Here is a 19,052-nt window from a genome sequence, read left to right on the forward strand (position 1 = left end):
GTCAAACATTAATCATCTGAAGAGAAATTTTCTGTACTGTTCAGGTTGATTGATTTTTATTTATTTATTTATTTATTTTAATTTCTGATCCATCAACTCGGGCATTTCCAAGAATGAGATTTGGGGAAAATGTGTTATTTTTGGCAACTTTTATATGGCAACTTTTTCTTGGAACTGCTGTAGCATTCCCATGCTTCAAAGCAAGGCTTGAAATCTGGCGAGGGATTGGCCTTGACTTCAGGGATGTGCCTCACACATCATCTTTCTGAAAATCCACCTAATTTGGCCAATATGTGCTTTGGGGAAAGATATATCTCAGTTTATAGCTACTCAGTAGATACTCCCTTTGATACTAACCAATAAAGCCCCCAAGGATACCACTTTCAAGGAGCATGCTCCTTCCCATCAGCTCCAAGAGACAATAGAGACAGTCTCTCATGAAACAACAGAGAGTGAACCTGAGGCCAGTGTTATGGGAGAGAAGCCAGCCTTTCCTTCAATAGCTGCTCTAGGCTGAGCTACAGCCAGAACTCAGCAGAGGGGCCATATCTGTGGCATGTAGGACCGTATCTGTGTGGTATCCTCAGGTTACGTTTAAACTGGTGGACTGGTAAATATGTCCAATCTTTTAAAGGTCTGTATGCATAAGATGGCCGCTCAACCCCTTTCAGAGGGGTGGACACAGGCTTTAACTGGGTCTCTGGTCCAGATGACCGAGGAACAGGGACTCTGGGTCAGAAAACCTAGAGTACCTCTACTCAGACACTGTACCACCTTCTGGTAGTGGTATGATAAAGTGGAGGCTTCTTCAGACGCAGAGGTGACAAAAAGAGGGATGAGTTTGGAAAAAGCAAGAGGTCACAACACTGGAACAGGAGAGTGACATCAACTGGGGATGGGATTATTTAGACAAGTAAACCGGGAGTGAGAGCTGGGGGCAGGAAACAAAGGAGAATAAAAGTGAACACAGAAGAAGAGCTATGGGCAGGCAATGCAAACATCTGCAGAGCTGGGGCAGGAGGAAGGCTGAGTCATGGGCTGGGATTAGTCTGGTAGGGGTGAAGAACAGAGCTGAGAGTGGAAGACAGGATGCAGGGAACACCAGAATTGGACTTCAAGCTCAGGTAAGTATAACCAGACCTGTTGCCCAGGGTGAAAAAAGAAAGAAGGAGGGCAAACTGTCAGGGAGATAGTTGATGTATTAAGGTCTAAATCTAAGTAATTTCTGGACAAAATAACAAGTTTGAGGCTCTGCAAGGCAAGCAGAAATTCAAGAAAGACAAGAAGCCAGGAACAGGAAGCAGGTAGGCTGGAGTATAAGTCATTTAGATGGCAAGAGACAGAACAGATCAAAGCATGAAGAGGAATAGCAAGAGCAACCATGGCCAACAGAATATGTTTCTTAGTGACTTTTCTACAATGCCTGTAAAGAGCAACTGTACTATTATGGAGGTATTTCAGTTTTGGAGAAATCTGTTCAAAGGAGAGAGAGCTATAAATGACATGGCTTTGGAATAAAGACATGGTAGCCAAGATGAGGAAATTTCACCTGGGACCTCCTGGTGGTTTGTGAAGATCAAACAGTCAGTGCACTGGAAGTTGTTGGCTCTTAGGAACATTCACCATGCCCTGACTGCTTTCACTGTGCTGAAGACAGCATCCCCAGTAGCGTGTGTATTTGACACTCGAGAAGGGCTCATACCTAAGTTGATAAGAAACGTGAAGAAATACAGAAATAAAAATTTACAATCAAAAAGTCAACCTTTGTAATTAAGAAAAAGGGCAGATTTGTCTGACAGCTCATTCTGTTTGTGAGGCAAAAAAAAAAGGATGCACCTTTTAGGAATAAAACTACATGATGTATCACAAGAGAAGCAAATGGAAGGGCAGGGAATGCCAAACAACAGGCATTAAAACTTATCAAGTGCAGAGGACTAACAAAGTAGGTTCAAAGAGCAGGGGAAACAGCAGACTGAGAAGGTCAGGAACGATTTATTTAATATAGTAGAAACAAAAGGAATTGGCATCAGCCTATTATTGGTGGGGAGTATGCCAACATTGTTAATGATGTGGAAACGCTCAGTGCATATTTCCATTCTACTTGGAAAGAAGTGCGGCAATGTAACACTATCAAATGAAGATGTGGAAGTCCTTTCCAATCTACAAATAACTGAATGGTGTGTTAAATGACTCCTAGAGGGGAATAGTTATAGATTAGTTGTTTTGGACAACTAGCATGCAAGAGCTTTAAAAGTTTTGCTGAGGGAATCTCTTTTCCACTATTATTTCTGGCAAATCTTTGTACATCATCCAAGAAAATCCCGGAAGGCCCCCACATCAGGTTGGATGGGACTTTGAGCAACCTGATCTAGTGAAAGGTGTCCCTGCCCACAGTAGGGATGTAGGACAAGATGATTTTTAATGGTCCCTTCCAACACAAACTATGATAAAGCAAATAACTGAAAGCAGATTTTCCACAGTGGATACTAAGCCCACTACATCTTCCGCAGGGACATTCTGAGACACCAGAATCTTTTGTGCAGAGGTCTTAAGCTCCACGATGCATCTGCTCAGAAAGCATAGGAGTCCTGTTCTGGTCACCCTGAAGTATCTGACCCTCCTCATCTCCCCAAGTAATTCACCTTCTATGGTCAAAAATAATTCCACATCCTCATCTCTGAAAGGTGTTGTAAAAATTAAGCCCACCAGCACAAAAGTAGTATGTATGCTAGAACATCCTGCAGGAAAAATTTAATCATGCTGTCTTCGTGTTGGGGTTTGAACGGTGTTCAGTGAATAAGGCACAGGGTCTTGTGTTGAGCACAGACCCAACATAAATAGCTGCTCATTAAGTGAGCACCACCTGCTCCATGAGCTGGATGAGGCAGGGGTTCTGCGGGACAAACAGCACGGGATTATGCTTGTGTAATTAAAGACTGCCACAACATGCAAATGCTCAGAGGGGCCAAACTGAAGCTCTGCAAGCCGGCTTAGCAGTGGCCCTTTCTAGCTTCTCAGTTCTTGATTTTGCCACCTGTAGTAACAATCGTTCACTGTGCTACACATGCTTAATATCATTACGTAGTCTTTGGTAACCAACTAAAGCAGGCTTGGCATTGTAGAGCTCAGAGGAATCTTATTTAATTGCCTTAGAGACATCATGGGCATAGAGCAATACAAAGGTAGACGAGGGGAAAGACAAAGGGAACTACAAGTCTTCTCACATTGCAGAACACATCCAGTGAGAAAGAGGAGAGTAAAAGGAAGAAGTGAAGAACATTATTGTTGATTAAAAACGCAAAAAAAACACATCTTTGTTTCCCTAAGACCCCAAAGTTTGGGGAAGTTTGCCTTCTGATCCCAGTTCCAGCTCTGTGAGTCAAGCTTCATTCTCCAGATCTGCAATCTATCTTCCCATTTATCTCTAACTAGGACAATTTCTGAGTCCTATATGAGTCATCGGTAGGTTTTATATAGAAACCAAAGAAGGTTCTTCCAGTCTCTCAGTAAGATATTCCGTGCTGCCAGGGAAGCACTTTTGGTTGTTCTGACAAGCAATTGTAACTGCTCTGAATTGCCAAAAATACTGTCTGAAGAGCAAAAGAATCGCTCGCCATCTAAACCCAAAAGGGTTTATGATACAATCTTCATATTGCCAGAGTACGTTGATCTCACCTTGCAACAGCAGATATTACAGGCTTCGCAAACCGTCCAGATCCCAGTGGGTATAATTTTCAGGCTGGCTAATTCTCTGGGCTCGAGTGATGCCACTCAGGGGCTCTGAGCCAGCTGAGGGGAGGGGGCGGTGTGCCGCACACAGGAAGGGGTCTGAGTCAGGGCTCCCGAGAGCAAGGACCTCCTTCCTTCTGCTGGACACCGCTCCTTGCAAGCCTACTCCCATCACTGATGGCCACCTACCTGCAGTTAAGTCCTGTCCTTTCTCAGCTGAGACAGGAGGGACAGGTGGCCCGTGCCGGAAGCAGTGGCTGTGGCACAGGAGAAGGGGGGAGATCCTGGTAGAGAGCCCAGAGCTGCAATGTGACAAACAGGAGGCCAGGTATTAACAGGTGGGTGAGAAGACGGGCTGGCTGGCTGCTCAGGGAAGGGGCCGTTTCAAAAGCAACGTGGCAAGGAACACAGGGAGAGCGTGCATGGCAGGGAGGGCATATTTTGAAGAGGAGGAAGGAGCTGTTTTGGAATTGGGTGCAAAGCCATTTGTTTGGAGGGATGCCAGGGTAACAGTAGGTGCCCAGAACAAACACACACAGTCGTCCTCGCACCCCGCGCCTGCATGCTTGTCCTTCGCAGCACCTAAGTAGGTCAGCCCGTTTCTTCAACCTTTCCTCTTCCCTTTCGCACTTGCTCTCTTTGTGGGAGGTGGTGGTGGCGGTAGCAGAGGGGCTACACCCGTTTTCACTGATTTCCAACACTGTCTACGTGTGAACAAGAGAAGCAGAGAGAAGCTAAAGCTGCTTTCTTATTAACAGCTGGTGACAGTCCCTTTGCACAGTGCATGTCGCATTTCTTAGTCGAGGTAGAAAGGAGTGAAAGAGGAAGGCAGTTATTTAAAGTTTAGCATTACAGATGAATTACAAGGATATTCTGAGGCTCACAGTCCCCCAGCGATTCTGTGAGCCCTGAGGCTGGCCTCACCACACCTTTGCGAGTGACTATTTTAGGCAAGTGTGCTCATCGGGTCTGGGAGGACGACCGCTCCAAGTAATTCTGGGATGCAGGTTTTGCACCACAGGATGCCAGCGGGATCCAGTGAAGGTTATGGACCGTCTAGCCTGAACTCCATCTGTGCCCTGAAGTTTCCTCTTGGCTGGGCACTGCTGAAGGACCAGAAGCAGCCAGTAGGAAGCAGTAGGCACAGGGACTCATGGGGACTTTAAGCCATCTGAACGTGGCACGCAGTTTTTAAGATGTTTTTTTAAAGCGCTGTGAACATATTGCACCCAATTATAATTGCGCTGTGTGCTCCACGCCGTGCTATGAGTGCACAGCTCCTCACTGCTTCAGAGGGGCAAATGTGGCACACATACAACAAGTGTGCTGTTTTCTCCTGTGTATCTTTTCCCATCGTGTTTATCACGATAGGATTTGCATGCCTCCCAGTAGGGCACTGAGCTATGCGGCTAACATCTGCCACGTGCTGTTTTGTTCTGTCCTCCTCTCCCAAGGAAGGAGCAGAGCGTAGTGGAGCATCTTGTTTTAGTAGTGCACTTGGTTGGCTTTTGCTTTTCCTGCATGTGGAGCTGCATATTTATATGAGCAAAAGGGCACAGAAATGTGTCCTGCAGTTGGAAATGCCTTTATTTCAGTAAGAGGAATTATGGCTAATTAAGTCAAATTAAAAAGGGAAGAGAGTTGATTTTCTTTATTCTCAGCATACTCCGTTTGACAAATGGGTCTTAACCACAGATGACAGTATTAAGCTTCAGCCTCTCAGACAAGAAAATCTTGGCTTCTATTCCCTCTGCCCATTTATCTATGATGAATTTAAAGTCACATGTTCCCCCTTCTTGGACAAACATTCTTCAGCTCTTTTTAAAAAGAAATTTCAACAGTAAAATACATCTGGAATCGCTTTGTATTTGTCCTTTTTCTCCCTCTTTGAATGAGCAGCCCTCCACAAAGCCCTCTGCAATGCCTCGCAAGGCCCTTGGTGGACCTCATCTAAGAATCACACAGGCTCTGTTTCCTGACAGTTTGGATCTGCACCCGATTTAGTGCCACGGGCACTTCTGAAGCCTAGAAGCCTGGCCTGCTTGTACTTCTATTGCTAGGGCTCTTTTTTTTAAAGTATTTTCACCTTTATGAAGGTGAAACAATCATTAATCAAGCAAATAATTAGTATATATAATTAGTATATATTATTAAAACAACAATTCTGGTTGTTCAGTTTCCATGGGGAACTGAAACATAGACCGACTTTTCAAGACTAAAGAGCAAAACTGCTTTTTATCCTGAAACAGGAATGTCATTTCTTGTGCCTACAGTCAATGTCCTATGTGCTGGATGTGTGGTTTTTTTTCAGCTTTTACAGCTTGATATTCTTTTATTTTAGTTGGCTTTTCAGAGATTGTCTTACCATCAGTATGATCACAAAGACATGTCCACATGTTGCTGCTAATAGCAAGTCTATCCATACTTCTTCTGTGTACATTTTGAGATCACCTTATCGCAAAGGGTCAGAGTGAGCCTTTTTTGCTTTAAGCTTAGCAAAACACTTGGTTTCCTATGGTCTCTGCAGTGGCCTGTTACAGCCTATCAGTTACAGACTATCATTCTTTACTTGCTGCTTTGGTATTAAGACAAGAAACAAACACAGATTCACAAAAACATTACAGGAAGCAAATAGTACTTTTAATGTTGGAGAAGAGCCAGCTTGACAAAATGTAGCCTGAGACTTCCTTGACCTCCAGCACAACACTCAGGAGCTGGTCAGGATCCAGCTTGCATAGACTTGGGCTGCATACGGAGCACATTTGGTAATGCCCTTTCCACGCTTCAGAGATATTTGTTGGCATGATCTGTGTCATGTTTCCAAGGTCCAACATAAAATGTGGCATTTCTGTGTGTTCAACACTTCCTACAAGTCTCAATCCCCAGATTCTGTAACAATTTCAGATTCTCTCTGTTCTCTTAAAGTGATTTTAGTGAGGGAAAAATACAATACCAACAAAAATACGCTGAAGCATCAGGACAGGATTGATGTAAAGCCCATTGTACAGTTCACAGATATTTCCTATCTTTCTTCATGAGGAAGGAAAAAAAGAACACTGCAAAAGCATTCACCATAGGCAGAGCCATTTGTGCAGGAAGGAGGCACAGGGAGGCCTTCAGACAGTCTGGGAATGGTGCAGCACCAAGAACCTTTCCTCCTTTCCAAGAAATTCCCAGGCAGTCACAGTGCTGTGCCTTGCCTCAGACACGATGTCCCTACCTGGGCATTGGACACAAACCCATTAAAACCCTGGACCTGAGGGCAATCCCACACTGGCCTCCCCAGGTCTGCTCAGGTGTGATGGAGGAGGTTGGCGAGATGGTTTCCCACGCTGACCCCACACCTCCAGGACAGACCTCAGATGCTGGACTCCTCCCACCACAGTGGGGCCCAGCACTGACCCAATAGGCACCACAGTGCCCTCTTGCCCAAAGCCCAGCCAGGTGGGGCACCCACCACCACCCTGCCATGCCTGCAGCCTGCCCTCCAAGGGCAAGCAGTGACCCCACATTTCTGGAGAACCGGCTGCTGCAAACTCTCCCCCTCACAACACTTGTTTGTCCTAAATACAAGTTTTTTCCTTGAGCTGCCACAGATTTTCCACCATGGTGGCCAACCAACGGCTGGCCAGGAAGGTTCATTAGCGCCCATGAGAAACACCGTCTTCCAGTGCCGGCCAGGCCTTGCTCACAGGGGAGGCAAGGCGGCAGCACCACACCAAATGCCAAAAAATCCCAGTTGTTTTCCTCGGTTGCCAGGGTAGGAATTAACGCTGTCCCTGGCGGAGCACAAGGACTCCCTGTGATATGAGTGGGGACAATGGGAAGGTATGTTTTCGTGACCCGCTGCAGGAAATCCTGTGCGTCTTGCAGGGGAACACAGCACTTTCCTGCGCTGTCTGTGGCTGAGCCCTGGCTCCAGAGGCCCATAGCAGCCAGTCTCATAGTGACCTATGCCAAACCCTGCTAAATTTTAACAGTCTGTTTTCATCCAGCGAGCTGCCCTGGGCACAGTGGCAACGTTGTGCAGCACTCAGACGGGCCTCCAGGGCAGAGGGGTGACAGAAGCAATCAAAAACAAAGCTGAGCTTCTCAGCCAGTACCTGCAATCCATTCTATTGATGGCTCTGGGCTGCAGCGCTCAGAAACCCCTCCAGTACAACTGGGACAGACACATAGAAACTGTTCTGAGTTTGGGGTTTGTTTGTTTGTTGAGCGATGTGGTTAATACAGTAACTCAGACAAGGCTGTGTTGCACGACTGCTTTTGAATAAAAAGCACGAGCTACATATCCCTGCCTCGCGCCCCAGTGGAAATCACACTGATAATTTAAACACAGCTGTCCTGCTGTGCATTTGTGTCTGTGGCCCTCAAGGATGGTGACACGCCGCAATAGCTGTGGCTGTCTCAGAACAGAAATAATAAGAGAAACATCTGTCTCCCTGTTTCTGCTCCCCTAGCTCCAGCAAGCAGCGCTTCTGGGTCCTGCTCTAAACATAGGACGTGCTCCCAGAGAAACAGAGATACCCGGCTCCCCTTCATCATTTCCCCTGTCTGACACTAAATGGACCACTTCCATGGAGTGCTGCCGCTGCTGTTGATGAACCCATTTTAAAAAACAAGAAGAAACAATTCAGAAAGTGACGCATTACTTCTGCCTGTGGACAGAGGGAACAGCTGAAACGTGGGAGTCCAGACTACAGCTGTGTGACTGTAGCTTTAAAAAAAATACACGCATATTTTAGTGAATAAAAACTACTGATTCCCTCTGCTGGTATTATAGACCTTATTTACTTACCGAGGTGATGAAACTTGAAACTGTAGTCACAAGAATATCCGTGAAAGGAAAGATGAGACAACGAAGAAGTGCCACTGTCTCTTCAAAACTGGGGGGTGTTGATAACACAGAAGTTCCCCTGCCTGGCCTTCCCTTCAGACCTCGTTCTTCCACCCCATTCCTGTATCTATATTGTCTCCTTTTATCTTTGTCATGACTTAGAGTCCTATCACAGTAAGCAGCCTAACTGCCACAGACACTTGCATCCATCAGGGGAATGGGATCATTGCTAGGAAATAAATATTCACCCAGATAAATTACCAGCAGAAGGGCTTCTGCAGCCATTTGGAAAAGCCTCACACTCTAAGACCTGTCAAATGTGGATATTTTCTGAACAGGAAAAAACAAAACAGAAGTAATTTCTTCCTATGGAGGCCAGGCACAAAGACAATGGCACTAAGGTTAGGTGACACATCCATCAGAGAAAATGATTAACTCCAAACAACCTGTTTATAGCTAAGCCATAGGCAGCATTTTTAAGTGTTTCTTTTTTTTTTTTTTTTCTTGCCTTAATTCCTCACCAGGCAACTATGAATGGGAGCATGCCCATGAACTTGGTGCACCCTGTGTGCAAAATTCATGCTGAGAGGAGGAGGCTGCATTTATTAGAGAATTCATTTGCAAAAGTTAATGGGGCTGGCTGGAAGCCTTGCTACACCTTTCCCCTTTCCCCTTCAAAACAGCTACAAGGAGAGCAACACCTCCTGGAAACATTTATGCCAGAATTGTGTGATACCATGTGCTTCCAAAATAACCTCTTGCGCATGAATATTGGGGACAGGTACACATTGTCAGAGCACGAGAGACACCTCTATATTCTGTCTTCTGGCAGCAGTGCAACAGGGTGGCTACCACAAGCATAAGCTTATGATTAATCTGTGGATCAGGGATGCACAGCTACTGGCTGCTGGAGAAGGAGAGCACATGTTAGAAGAACAATGTAAACAGCTCCAAAAAACAGACATGATATACATGTGCTTCTGGAACTGAATGTAGGAAACTTTCACCCTGCCCCCAGATGGGCTGTCTTCTGGTTCCATGATGAGCGTGCAAGGAAATGTGTACTACTTTCATGGAAACTAGGCTTTAAACATCCTTCACAGCAATTGGAGACTGAGGGTACACAGAAAGCAGGACTTTACTCAGGCGTTTCCACTGCCATTGCTTCCTTTGACATGTCGGCATCTAACCATTTACCTCTTTGGTGCTCCTTCATACAGATGCTGAGACTATCCCTGTATCCAGGAGATGAAGTGTCTCAGACTAGTTATGATCACACAGAGAACATGCCCTCAGGGGTACACACTGATAGAACTCCAAATACAGACAGATTCGGTTGTCTGACTTTTTGCCCCTCTTCTGGTCTTTCTTTCCCTCTGTGCATCTTCTGACCTGCTCTCTTTTCATATCTGTGCTTTGTCCCCCTCCCCACTGTGTGCCTTTACTTGTCCCCACCACCCTTGCCCTCCCTTTCCCCTCTCCGTTCTTCTGTCTTCTTCTGAAGTCCCATTGACTCTTCCCAGAGTGCTCTCCTGGTGGTTGGAAAATAAGAATGAAAACTGTGATCTCAATGGGGAAAGAAAACAAGCAGTTGCAATAAGCAGCCCTTCTTGGGAGAAGTTGACCACTGACTCATTCTCAGGGCATCTGGAACAACAACAGGCATCTTCTCCTATCTTTGCCGTTGCTGCTGTTGTGTTCATTACAGCAATGCTTACCAGCCAGTGGAGAATGGGGCCCCCCTATGCCTGGTGCTGCATAAATCATTTCTTTAGCCTGGGAAAAGGAGGGGGAAAAAAAAGCGAGGGGGAGAAAAAAAAAACGACCAAAGAAGATGAATACGTGATTCAAGGATTTACTGCTCAGATTGCTTTGGGGGTCTTTTATTCTTTACCCTTTCCTTTGTTTCTCTCCCAGACTGCCTTTCCTGCTGGCCTAGCCCTTCACCCCACCCCATCACTCTCACTCCTGTCTGGCTGCCCCATCTGATTTACCTTCCATTTCACTTTGTTCCCTCCTTTGTCCACCCAAATGCTTTTCTTGCTGTCACTCACTCCCTTTCCTGTGTGGCCAGATCTCCCAGTTGTCTTCTCCATTCTGTGATACCGGGTAGCTTTTCATCACCTTGCTGGTGGAATCAAGAGATGCAAAATATTCAGCGTGAGGTAGACACTGAATGGTTAAAACTTGGCAAAGTTATAGAAAACTGAAAACAGGCTCTCATAGCAGAAAGTGTCAGGTACCACCAGCTCCAGCTAAATTAAATTCTGTCCCTGTAGTGTGTATGCACAGAGACATTTATATTCATATTTTTAACAGCCATCTAAACTCTGCAGTTCACTGACAAACCCTTCATGAAGCTATCATTCCTTTTTTAACACCTGAACTTTAAAATGTCACATATAGCATTTAAAAGGACAGGCAAATAACCAAGGAAACATCCTAGCATGCATTTTGCTTCCTCTCCTTATGGTTTAATCCAAAGTCCATGGAAATCAATGGCAGTCTTTCTGCCTAGTTCAGCAGAGCCTGAACCCAGTAGGCTGGTTCCTTCTAAAATTTCAGGGGAAAAAGACCCCACACAAACCTGTTAGGTGGGTTTTTTTTCATTTTCCTTTTACTCATGTATCTGGCAAGACTGATGTGCTGTCAAATGATCTTTTCAGTGCTAAATATACACCATTAACTACTAATAAAAAAACAGGCTTTAAAAATTCAGCTCTTTTTGGCATCTGTACAGAGCATTCGACTTGATCTCACAAGATGTATGGTTTGCACTAGGATTGCAGTCACAGTTTTCTTGTTAAAGCTGTCAACCACTTGAGTATCTATCTTTACAATGCAATTCAAACCTTGGTTATGAAAACAGGCATTTTTACTTGATCTCAGATACGAAGATCATTTGCTAGCCCTTTTCTGCATGCATTTGCAGAATACAGGTCCTATTAGAACTGGGCTGCAACATGAAAACAAGGGAGGGAAGAAGCTGATCCTTTCTATTAGAGATAGTTCCTCCCAGTGGCAGAGACGATAGTGAGAACAATAAATGCTTCCTTAAACATGTTGTTTTTCAGAAAAAAAATATGTTGTGTTAGAACCACTTAGAAAGCAAAACTTCACAGTCTTATGTCATTAGAGTTACAAAGGTAACTCCAGGGCAGAACCTTGCCTTTTGACTCTTAAAACCAGCAGAGAAATTCCATAGCATTGCATTGGTGCCTGACTGGACTCATTAGCAGACATTTGCTAATGACATGGGAAAGACAGAATTAAGTTTACGTTTTTCTTGTGAAAACCTATCATCTTCTAAAGACAAACCCCTAGCGCATTTTTGACAAGCTGCTGTAAATCTTCAGCTAATATTGCTACAATGAACTTTAATGTAGTGATATAAAGCAAAGGGAAAACTCAGGTAAGAGATAAACATATGTCTCCTAATGCCTAGGCACAATGGGGAGCCCCCTTATCTGCTCCTATAATGCGCCTTATTATGCTTAAGTAATGGGTATTAGAAGCCAAGCAGTATGTTACATCTCCACCTACATGGTACATTCCCATACTGCCTAGATACATACAAATCCTGCATGTCACATGTCATTACATTTTCTGAAACTATATCTCCATCCATGCTAAAAATACACAGAAAGGGAGAGAACTTGAATGTAAGCAACAGATACTTCTGCACAGACCCTTGGCAGTACCAGAGATGAAGAGATTCATACATGTTATTATTCACCATTGTTTGAAGAGCTTTTGTGAGGAAGATAACCAGCCCCAGGAGGCTCACAGCAGGAACCCGATAGGTGCTCACACACATCCATTTCCAAGCCGGCAGAGCCCAAACGAGGCCCTCCCCAGCTGTCTTCTCATCTGCATGGTGCCCTGATCTTTTCCTGAAGTGCCTGGTTACAGAGCTGTTCCCATAAATATAGCTCCAGAGCTCTCCATAAATAATCTCGCTTGGAAACACCAAGCAATGAGCGAACCTGTGCATCTGTGACCTACTGCTGTCCCACTCTGCTCTGGAACGTGGGGCCCGCAGAGCTCTGAGTTGTTGTGGGGTTGAACCACCTTCTGGCAGCCCCTGCCCTCGTCACAGCAAGGAGCAGGGCAGCCCCTGAGACCACACTGCGGCAGGGATGCAATGCAGACCTTTTGGACCAGCCCGCTTCCCCCTTCCCTGAAAACCCAGGAAAATCCTCCATGCTTCTTTTTGAGGCCTAAACTTTCACTCCAGCAGATTCAGAGCCGGATTCTGTCTCACCTGTGAGATACAGGGGAGGAGCAGCCATTCCCTGGTGACATGTGTCATGCAGAACATGCACACATTGATATCCCGGTGTCCCGGGCTTTCTCACTTCTGTGCAAGCAGCAGAATGGGCAGACCCCTCCTGCTCGGCTGCAGCAGATGGAGCGGGGAGGCAGGCTGTGTGTCTGCGGGGCTGGGCAGCGGAGCTGTGCTCTCCAGCTCCAACTAATGAAGCTGATTTGATGAGCTGATTATTCTTGTGTATTAGTGCATCGCTGACATGGTGCTCCACGCCGTACCGGTTGCTGGAGGAAGGAAGGGCACAACACAGGCCCCCGACTGAGCCTTCCACCTAAGAGAGTGGACCGCTCGATCCCAAAAAACATGGTTCTGGATAAACAGAAGGAGACGGAGCCCCTCTTTATAACAGAGCACTGCTGCTTTCTAAGCTGGAATGTAGCAGCATTCCTAATTTAGATACTCTGGTTGAATTTTAAGTGGAAGCGAACAAAACATTTGAAAAGCTGTCCCCGTTCTCTCAGCAGGGAGACATCGAGAATTTTCTGGTTTTGGGGAAGGAATGCTGGCATGAAATCAGCCAGGCTTTTCCCAGGTAGAGATGTGAGCCCTGGAAGCAAACACGGGCTTTCTAGATATGTTGGATGTAAACAAAGAGAGGTTGGTTATCAGGAGGTGATTCATGATGAGAGGGATAATGATGAATAGGTGTTATGACAACAACTGCTCTGCAGCTGTAGCTCTCTCATTTGCCACAAACTGCCAAAAACTCACCAGCTTTCTCCTGGGACCTTCTAATGACAGCAAACAAGGCTTGACAGTGTCCAACACAGAAGGTACCTGACTGTTGACCTCCCCGTGGCAGGAGAAAATTGGCTAAATAACATGAAGAAGTGGAATTTCAGATACCTGTTAGGTCTCTGGGCTTTTGCAGACAGGAAAGCATCCTCCAGACAACATTATTCCTGGTTTACATAAGCCATTAATTATGTTAATTATGTTTCTACCTGTGTAGTTTTTCCAATTTTAGCTCAATATTCCTCCCTCAAAATGTAGAGAAATGCTTTCTGGGAGCACTGAGATGCCTTTTTCTTTTATTTATTTTTTTTTCATCTCCACCTCGAACTGAACAAGATCAAGCCCCAGCAGAATTTTTTTAGGCAGAATAGTGGTTCTGCTCTTGCTGAATGATCTGTGACAATGATTAGGCAAGAACACAAAAATAAATATTCCTTGGCAGTCAGGCTTGAAACTCTCATAGAATATATCAGAACCACCATTTAGAGATGAGCTGCAGATTCTGAAAGACACTGGGAGATGTCACTTGGTCTGCACTGAGCACTGAGAGCCAATTGCACCAAGGACAGATTAACACTGCCCAGAGGAAAGACCAGCGCTGCATTGGTGACAGGTGCTCAACACAGGTACTAAGTGGTCTCCACCACGGCATCAAATCATGCATGGAATAAATAGGAGACACGTACTTGAGGGTGCAATAAAAGGCAGAATGCATACAGAGGTTTGCTGGAAAGAGAGGCTGACATATGACATTGTTGCTCACAACATTTATGTACTCATATATATTCAAATATCTTTCCAAATTCCCTTGCTTCAAGTGTCTTATTCATGCAAGTCCCTCGCTTGGCCTCATCTGGGAGGATTTTGATCGTCAGCTCCTCATCTCTGCCATTCCTCATTACAACAGTCACCTATGAGAATAGGTAAGAAACAAAAGGCCAGATGCACAGCTGCACAGATGAGCGGAGCACGATGCAACAAAGGAAAGCAACTCTCTTTGGACCTAACTAACATGTGTGAACTTGCTTGACTGTTTGTAATCCCATTTCTTGCTGCCTGCTCTCACAGCTCTGCTGAATTTAAACACAGTATTTTCTAGCCAGAAGTGTCTTCTTTTTTGTACGATAACTCCTATTGAATCCATACACCGTGGTGTTAAAAGCAATGGGGATTCAAAGAGAAGGAATGATGAAAGGGATGTAAGGGTAATGGTTAAAGCAGAGAAGCTCAAGGCAGTCTCTGAGTTCCTTCCCCATTTCTACCAGAACACATTCTGTACACCTTTGAACATCCCGTTTCACCAGTGTGTGTCTTGATTGGGAAATGGCAGTTGGGAACACCAGGCACCCCACACCGTGATGTCTTGCTGGGTGTCCCTGATGCACATTTGTGAGTTTCTCAGATCCCACACTGGCTAGCACCACAGAAGCTTTAACTAAACAGGCAGGAAAGAAAGCAGAGGCTCTCTGAGATCTGGAAACATCAGCCTGAGAATTTGTGCCTGGCAAAGAGTGTCAATATTTTTGCCAGCCACGTTCTACCAAATTTCCTGTGACGTGCTCTTCTTGTTTCTACACAACAGCAAATATCCCATGAGGTGTGAACAACCACTGCCATATTTTGCACCTCATTTCCAACATAAACCAAAGAACAAATTCGCTAAAATTTCAGTGATTCTCAATCACTTCTGCAGCCACTGTAGGTATAAATGACTTTATAGATGGAAAACCATATTGTACAGGAAGGCAAGCTTCCCATCCATGATCTGCAAACCAGAATCTCATTTGTGGCAGAAAGTCACCGGACACTCCTTCCTTGTCTTGTACCCTGAAAAGATGAGATGATGAGGGGGTGCTCAGGCAGGAGATAACATCTGCTCTGTAGGTGCCTCCTTGCTTCATAATGGGATAGGGTGGGTTGGGCAGGTGCCTGATCTGCAAAACTTTGCAGTGTGGGCTTTTCTGGCTCTCTTATCTTCACAAGCAGAGGTCTGGACTACACAGACACTCTTCTGATGCACATGCTGTGATTGTAGTCCTGAGCTATCAGCCCAGTTCAGGAACTATACGGGGAAGTCTCAAGAGGCTGAGCACTCCCCTCCTGCAGAGACATGGGCACCTGCAGGCTGCTTCAGGTTCTCCTCCCTTCTCAGCTTCACCACCACATACCTCATGATTCTCAGTCTCATTAAGATTTTGATAGGGAACTCCCTTGGCCAGGGTAATTGGCCATTATCTCTGCTGTTGTGACATTGTAGTCCTCCAAATTTCAGACACCAGGATCCTGTCTTGGTCTCCAGAAAGCAACCTGAGGTTTATTGAACTGCTATAGAATCACTTCTCTCCAGTCAATCCCTCCTTGGATTATATAGAAAATATAGGGTAAGTCACAGGGGATGCCTCAGGTCTCCCACCAAGCATTTGGTAGGATAGCACCAGGCCTGAATGTACAACAGTCTTAGAGCAGTCAATCAGCTGGGTGCACTGTGCCTGTCTTCTTGCACCTTCTTCAGCTGTGCATTTCTGCTGGCCATACATTTCATATGCTCTCCCATTGCCTTTTCTAGCTCTTACATCATATTTTTTATTTTCTTTTCAGGGACAAACACACACCTATCTTTTCCTAAAAGGATTACAAAATATTTAGAACAGCACCCGGACACACAATGCTCTAGCCAATACAGAATCCCTTAAATCTGATCATCAGGAAGCACCTGTTACCAATAGCTCGTTGAGTCAGCTTCTTCTGCTATCATGTGCATGCAATTAAACAAATTCTTCTGCCCAAGTCATTAAGAATAACAAGTACTTATTTTGTGAGGTAGGGTGTAGCTGTCTTGGCAAAACATAGTTGTTGTTGCTGTTTTTTAACTTATGCTTACTTTAAACAACTACTGATGGAAATAATTAATAGACAAATTAGGTATTTATTAGGTGTAGAGGTGGCACCTTTCAGTGATATCCTGTGCAAGCCTAGGGAGTGATAGCCTGGAATTGTGGCAATTTCATACAATCTCTCAGTTATGCATCTTCTGACTGAAACTGAAGGATCTGAAGAGAGAATGAAGGAACAGGAATGTATTTGTTATCCACTTTTCTCCTGACCAGTTTCTCAATATGGAAAGACTCAAAGGCAAGCTGGTAGGTGCTGTGAAATCTATAGATATTTTCAAAATGGTGACCAAATCTAAAAGACTTTGTTTTCTGAATGTGACTTGATAGTTTTCTTGTGGAGATACAAAACAGAAAACATTTACATTTGTATTATTGTTGTTGATATATATTTATATACTTTCTGAAACTTGAGTCAAACTGTTTCTAAAGCAGACACTTCATGAGAGAAAAAAACAGCTTATATGGAAAGTACCTGTGCATCGTTTTCCCTTACTCCTTGCTTTTCCCAAACCTAAGTTATATCAAAAGGGCATAACCAAGTCCTAAAAAAGATTACTTTGATTCCCAGATTCTTGGTGTTGGAAGTTTTGGTAGGATAAGAGCGTAAACGCAATGGAGCATGAAGGAGACAGCATCTGAAGTCAAGCAGAAGTTTGTGTAAGGGAAGATTAACACTGGAGAGCTGGCTAAAGAAGGGACTGAAGTAAATCATTTCTCTTCCCCAGAAAATTAAGCATATGCAAGGGGTAGCAGACAGTGACTATGGGAAAACCTGTCAGAACAAAGTAGCAGTCTTCCATTCTCTCCTACCTACAGATGCAGCCAAACGTACAAGAAAGGGGTTGGGGGTTGTTCATAAATAGTCTGGCTGCTGTTTGTCAGAGGCAACAGTTGAAATGTCTGTACACAATTGCTACTTTAGCATGTGCTAAAAATGACAATGGCATCCAGTCGCAATGGCCCCGCTGAGAACTGTCGTTCCAAGTCGCAGTCATAAAACTACTGGTGGGTGGTCTTCATCTCCGCTTGTCCTCATTATCATTTCATTGTGTTCCTGTGGCCCACTGCACCATGGCACTCCCTGCATTTTAAAGCATTTCATTGATGGGGCAGTTTGACATTCATATTTATATGTCCTTGTTGTATTGCAGTGGTTTTCTCTATACTTGGGATCCGAGCCTTTTGTGAAGTGGTGCAAGGAAGATGTGTATTCAAATCTTGGCCCAATGAATTGGGTATTGTCAGGAAATAACTGAAAGTTTTGAGGATTTAAACATCCTGGACCCTATCCTGCTGCTGTGAACATAAAGGAAGAGCTTTTTCTTGCCAGGGGCTGAAAATAAGGCTGCAAAAGGAAGTCAGCTGGGGAGCATGTACCTGCTTCAAGAAGAAACTACAAACTTACTGAGTTACGGTGCTAAAGAGAGGTAGCCCATGCTCCATCTTCCTCTGCCAGGAGTGGACGAAAATGCTCTTGTTCTCTTCAAAAACAAAGTCCAAACTCTAATAATATCTCTTTTTATTCCTTAATTCTCTCTTAACATGCCAGTCAAAAGCTAAGCGAAGCCTATCTGCAGCTCAGTGATTGAGCGAAGCCTGATCTTTAAAAGCAAAGCTGTGGAGAATAAAAACAAGGGAGAGTTTACACAGGAGGAAAGTGAAAACTAATGAAACCTGGAGATTTGCTTCAACAGTTTGTGCTGTTGGCATAAGGTTCCTGCTCCTCAGGAACCCAGGACAGGAGCAGTGCATGTGTCCCACAGGCAGAACAGCTGGGGGGCACTATGGAAACTTGACACACACTGAGCTGCTTTCTCCGAGCTGGAACACAGAATAAAGTGGGCAGATGTAGGAGGCACATAGGGATGTTGCCATTTTGTGGGGCCATCGTGTACATAGCTAGCATACTGTGAGGCAAGCACCCCTGTTCTGAATACATTGGGCTGTACTACATGGCTCTTCTGATTTTCCAGCTTTTACTTGCTCCAGAAACATAAAGGAGCAGCTGCTGCTCATGTGTGCATGCAACGTTGCTCAGTGAGGACACATCTTGGCAAATGGCAAGAGCCTTAAGTTTGCAGGTAAAATGCCACAGAAAGGAAATGAGCAGATAAGCTCAACTAAAAACACGAGAAGGTGTTTGTTTTAATGTTCTGTTCGTGACTGCTTAAAGTAGGGCAAAGCACTGCTTGAAAATCATACTAAAAGAAAGATTTAAAAATCAGACACGGGGCTTCTCTGGATTTTCTTTTAAAACAATTACCCTTGGGCAGGAAGTCAGTGGTCTGCAGTCAGTCAAAAGGCCAGTCTGCTCCAGAAGTGCTCCTTCCTGGAATACAGCTTTTAAATGACCACATTCACAAACCATTACTAAGAATATCCAAAGCAGTAACTTCACCCCTCTGGGATCATAATTCCTTCCCTTATCCAGAGAGCAGGTCCATTTAGAAGGAGGTGTAAAGGAATATGGCACTGCTCTTCCAACACACCTCACCCTTGATCTGCAAGCTTTCAGAGGATTCATCCC

The sequence above is a fragment of the Excalfactoria chinensis genome, chromosome 3, assembly GCF_039878825.1.
Source record: "Excalfactoria chinensis isolate bCotChi1 chromosome 3, bCotChi1.hap2, whole genome shotgun sequence".
NCBI lineage: Eukaryota > Metazoa > Chordata > Aves > Galliformes > Phasianidae > Excalfactoria > Excalfactoria chinensis.